This window comes from Triticum urartu, chromosome 1, assembly GCF_003073215.2.
Source record: "Triticum urartu cultivar G1812 chromosome 1, Tu2.1, whole genome shotgun sequence".
NCBI lineage: Eukaryota > Viridiplantae > Streptophyta > Magnoliopsida > Poales > Poaceae > Triticum > Triticum urartu.
Window position 1 is genome coordinate 102,953,524 of NC_053022.1, and position 5,789 is coordinate 102,959,312.

At 36.4% G+C, this 5,789-nt stretch overlaps 1 long non-coding RNA gene across 1 annotated transcript; it reads right to left on the reverse strand.

Moving 5' to 3' along the window:
• Positions 1-1,914: 1,914 nt before the first annotated feature.
• On the reverse strand, positions 1,915-5,519 carry LOC125550566. The gene is made up of 2 exons (XR_007301692.1): positions 4,892-5,519; positions 1,915-2,320 (listed from the first exon to the last, which is right to left on the reverse strand). It is a non-coding gene; the product is annotated as an uncharacterized LOC125550566 (long non-coding RNA).
• Positions 5,520-5,789: the final 270 nt, after the last annotated feature.

Consider the following 5,789-nt stretch of genomic DNA (forward strand, 5'->3'; position numbering starts at 1 on the left):
ATTATGAATTTTAAACAACTTGATCATGAGCATGTTGCACAAGCTTGGGAGAGGATGAAATTAATGATACGTAATTGCCCTACTCATGGATTAAACTTATGGATGATCATACAATTTTTTTATGCTGGATTGAATTTTGCTTCTAGAAATCTTTTAGATTCGGCCGCAGGAGGCACTTTTATGGAAATCACTTTAGGAGAAACTACTAAACTCCTACTCCCTCCGTTCCAAATTACTCGTCGTGGTTTTAGTTCAAATTTAAACTAAAACCATGATGAGTAATTTGGAACGGAGGGAGTAGATAATATTATGGTTAATTATTCTCAATGGCACACCGAAAGATCTACTAGTAAAAAGGTTCATGCTATAGAAGAAATTAATGTTTTGAGTGGAAAGATGGATGAACTTATGAAATTGTTTGTTAATAAGAGTGTTTCTTCTGATCCTAATGATATGCCTTTGTCTACTTTGATTGAGAATAATAATGAATCTATGGATGTGAATTTTGTTGGTAGGAACAATTTTGGTAATAACGCGTATAGAGGAAACTTTAATCCTAGGTCGTTTCCTAGTAATTCCTCTAATAATTATGGCAATTCCTACAACAACTCTTATGAAAATTTTAATAAGATGCCCTCTGATTTTGAGACTAGTGTTCAAGAATTTATGATTTTGCAAAAGAATTTCAATGCCTTGCTTGAAGAAAAATTGCTTAAGATTGATGAGTTGGCTAGGAACGTGGATAGAATTTCTCTTGTTGTTGATTCTCTGAAACTTAGATCTATTCCACCTAAGCATGATATCAATGAGTCTATCAAAGCCATGAGAATTTCATTGATGAGTGCAAAGGAAGAACCCTAGAATGCGTGCTAAAAAAGATTGCTTTATGAAAGCGTGTTCTTTTAGTTTTCATGATAATAAGGATGAAGATCTAAAAGTGATTGATGTGTCTCCTAATAAATCTTTGTTTTGTAATGTGAATCTTGATAATGATGGGGCTGGAGATGAGTCAACTTTATCTAAAAGGCGTCCCAATGATTCGGAGTTTTTAGATCTTGATGCAAAAATTGGGAAAAATGGGGTTGAAGAGGTCAAAACTTTATATATCAATGAACCCACTATTTTGGATTTTAAGGAATTTAATTATGATAATTGCTCTTTGATAGATTGTATTTCCTTGTTGCAACCCATGCTAAATTCTCCTCATGCTTATAGTCAAAATAAAGCTTTTACGAAACAAATCGTTGATTCTTTAATACAATCTTATGAAGAAAAGCTTGAATTAGAAGTTTCTATCCCTAGGAAACTGTATGATGAGTGGAAACCTACTATCTATTATATAATTAAGACAGAAGACAAATAAGCCATCATGTTCGTCCACATATGCTAATATTATTTGCGCCGTTTGATCAAGAAAATAATGGCTGAGATTTAAAGATTTTACGTAACATATTAACGTGTGCGTACCAATATATTGAACTACCACGTTGTCACGTGTATACATGCTTATGCACAGAAAGACTTGCATCTGATCTAATCACGTTAGGCTAGCAAGGGTCATCATTAACTAAAAAAAGGCTAGCAAGAGTCATGACCATGTACGAGAAAAGGAATCGGACTCAATGTACACATCCCTCAAGGTCACGGACATGTATGACTCAGCAAAGGAGTCCAAGATTTATCAATTCCCACGTGAACTAAGCAACCTATAATTTCCTTTTTCTAATTATTAAGCATCAAGGTATTATATAGTTCCTCTTTTTAATCTGCAAATTATTTTTAACTTCCTTAACATCCAACATATTTCGAGAATTTTTTTGCCTCGGATAATCTACACAATACAGTCCATTCTTCAATATACATAGTACGGAGTAAAATTGTTAGATCATAGTCTCAGAAAACAAAAAGAAATATGGTCACACGCTCATCCCTTCTATTTATATAACATAGTCATCATTCAACAGTAGTTTTACAAGACGACGTTCAACTCTTGGGTCTGACCCATGATGTACTTTCTTAATAGCTCTTTTATCAAGATGTTAGGACGATCGAACACACAAAGACGGCCGACAAATCGAAGGCATGGAAACAACTCTAGCAACTTGCATCCAATATACGCCCGCGACGCCCAAATGATCGAAGGCACAAAGAAACGACATCAACACCATCAACCTCAGGTAATATCCACATGCAATCCTCATGTGTGTCAGCATTTGATCTCAGCTCAACCTTGCTTCTAATCTTCTATGTCAAAACTCTTTTAACCATGTTTTTCCATGCATCCACACACTACCATGACAGTAGTGTGAAAGGCTGAAAGCTACAAAAAAGAGCAACACTATTGAACACTTATAGATTTATAGTGCCATACCAGATAAATAATATTGATCTCCAGATGTTCTGTATGTGACACCCCCATTATTAGTCTATCTCCAAATGCACTTACATGTCTGCCGTGGCAAAACATTATTAAGAAAACTCTATATGCCACTAACGAAATAAATTTTGTAGAGATGATAGTCCAACATACGTCAGCGCTAGCAGCTCACCATACAAAAAGAAAGATCAAGCTCTAAACTCAAGGAGCACAAAGCGGACAAGGAATGCAGAGGGAAGAAGAAATACAAACACACAGGCTCCTAAACAATTCAGAAAGGATAATGCTAAAGAAGATAAGGAATTGAAGCATACAAGAAGCAAAAGCAACAAAATTAACATTAGAATCAATGTTGGGGACAACAACAGAACCACAACCTCAACAAGTGCTAATAGAAAGACATGGAACTTCGGAAGGCCAACATACAAATGCTAATATTGCAAATCATTGCTATGGTGTGAAGAACGATTAAATTCAACAAAGGAACTACAACACCCTCTTTTGGAATATGCAGCAAACAGGGAAAAATCAATCTGCCACCACTAAGAGACCCTCCACCATACCTCAGAAACCTCTTAAATGAAGGGCTGGATTATAAGGTCATACAACTCAATGTTTTTATTCACATCGATGGGAGGAGTTGTGGACAAGGAAATAAACACTCGCAAAGAAATTTATGTTTTTCGTTTGCATGGACAGAACTACAACCACATCGGAACTCTTTTACCTAAAGGTACATACAAACCTTGGTTCACACGGCTGTACATCAATGATAATGTAAATGTAAATAAGGTGGCAAACAGGATAAGTGCGCCAAGATGCAATGATAATAAATCAACAGTAGACCCCAACACCGTCAAAGAACTGCAAATAATGCTCGACGACAACAACATCCTTGCGTAAACAAGGTAGGAATATATTTGCCTAAGCAAGCATTCTTCCATGGACAACTGTATGTGGCATTATCAAGAGTGACAAGCAAGGAATGATTGAAGGTGCTGATCAATAACAAAGAGTGTCCAGCTGAAGATGCCGCAAAGAATATTGTTTATAAAGAGATATTCTAATTTACAATATAGTTCATCAAGTCAACAAAACTAGAATTTTGCATAGACAATGCATGTGCAATTACATAGAGTCGAAGACAACCTAACCATATATATAAATATGTCTGATCTTTCCGCAAAATATTACTTTTTTATTAGTTACTAGCAAAAAGGCCCGTGCGTTGCAACGGGAGAAAAAATAACCACATGCTCTTAATTTACAAAAAAATGGTCTATAATTTGAGAATTTGTAGCTACGGCCCAGACAAAGATGTTCTTAGCCTACAACAGCGCAGTTGATGATTCCACAGGTATTCTATTCCAACACGACTTGCATATAGATTTAATCCGTACAAAGAAACATGCAAGTGATGATCATGCATTTATTCATGTCATGTGTGAAATGGGCTATTGTTATGGGCCGGTAAAGGAAAACGACAAAAACAGTGATAATGCATTATTGATTAAGATTGCACCCTAGATAGTAATTTTTTAAAAATTGTTAACATGTAAAATAACATCCTATTCAAATTCTACATATTTTTCTAATCAAAATTCATATATAACATGTTAAATTTAGAGTTACAGTTTAGAAGATATGAGTATTTTAAAAAAAACATTCGATATCTACTGCAGGTTTAATGTCAGAAAAATCAGGAGGTTTTCTATAAAATAACATGACGGACTAAGAATACCTATTTCTTTTATTAGTAGGTATGGATTTATTATCCCTGAATATTTTTATCTCTCTTCTATCATCATTTTAAAAAGTTTAAGCATGGATATTTTCACATAGCTACATACCTCTGTGTCGAAATATAAGCCTTTTTAGATATTTTAATACAGACTACATACGGATGTATTTAGATGTATTTTAAAGTGCAGATTCACTCATTTTGCTTCGTATGTATTCCGTACCGGAATATCTAAAAATACTTATATTTAGGAACGGAGGGAGTTTTAGAGTGTAGATTCACTCATTTTGCTCCGTATGTAGTCCGTATTGGAATCTCTAAAAAAAACTTATATTTAGGAACGGAGGGAGTACTATATTTGATCATTCTAGAGAAAGTTCACAAATAAATTCCACCTAAATAGTGATTACTAATATCTCTCGCACTAACACTCTCATCACTCTCATGAATAGTCTCTCGAAAAAATTAGACATCAACATAGCCTCCTCAACCAAATAAATGTATGTGTATTCACGTATATGAATGTTAACAAGTACAGGCAAGACAATGAATTATTTACAGATTATAGGTGTTATAGGTAGTAGACAAAACAATGAAGTATTGAACACCTTTTGCTATATGGAACTTCATATAATTAATACGGATGTATTGAAGAGACAATGTAAGTTGAAGAGACGATCTAAGTTGCGCAGAATGTGAACTGAAAAAGAGAGTTAATTTCCCAAAACAAGGCAAGGTAAGCAAAAGGGCAGGGGGATATGAGCAACTCTCACATAAATTGAGGCAAGTCTTCGCTCGCTTGATCCTAAAAAAACTCCATGCGCATATTGGTCATCTCTACATTTGCCCTTCCCGGCTTCTGAGTAGTACCTCACCGGAGAACACCCTCTCCGTCTTGCGAGCATGAAAATTATGAGTAAGAAGAAACCATGCAAGATAAAAAAAACAAGGTCAATAGACCATAAGCATCTCCTTATCTCCACCAGAAAAAAATCTCCACGAGCTGCAGGCAGGGGATAACAGGAGACCACGAGCCGATTTCTCATGAAGAATTCAAAATCCACGCAATTGCTGGATCCTAGCAGACCAAGCATCTGGGAAGGAAGGAGAAGGAGGGGAAGAGGAGAGATTACTTGGAGGAGAGTCGCCGCTTAGGTTCAAGGGGAGCGAACTCCACGGCCATCCAATCGACGGCAGCGGGTGAGCAGCAGGCACGTGTAGTCGAGCTGGAGGACCGGCCGCCGCCGAGAGCCTGCAACCACGACACTCTGCCGCAAATACTACTCACCACGTCCTTCTCACTTGCTGGATCTAGCAACGATCTATGGATGAATCCTGGGAAGAAAAAGAGAAAAACGAACGAGAGGAGAATGAGAATGGGAAAAGGGTTCACGTCTAGAGAAAAGAATGCATAAATGGATGAACAGTAGCACTCCCTCCGTTCTAAAATAAGTGCTTCTAAAATAAGTGCGTCAAGTTTAGTAGTATAGCTAACACTTATTTTAAGATGAGGAGTATAACCATACAGATGCAAAATACTACTCCGTAACTTATATTGTACTGTATTAAAATTGTGTAATTTCTAAAAAAACCGTGTCACTTCACACCGCTTCCTTCGATCCCATCTGCCACGTGCTATTATTTAACAATTGCATCGGACGGACTGCGAGT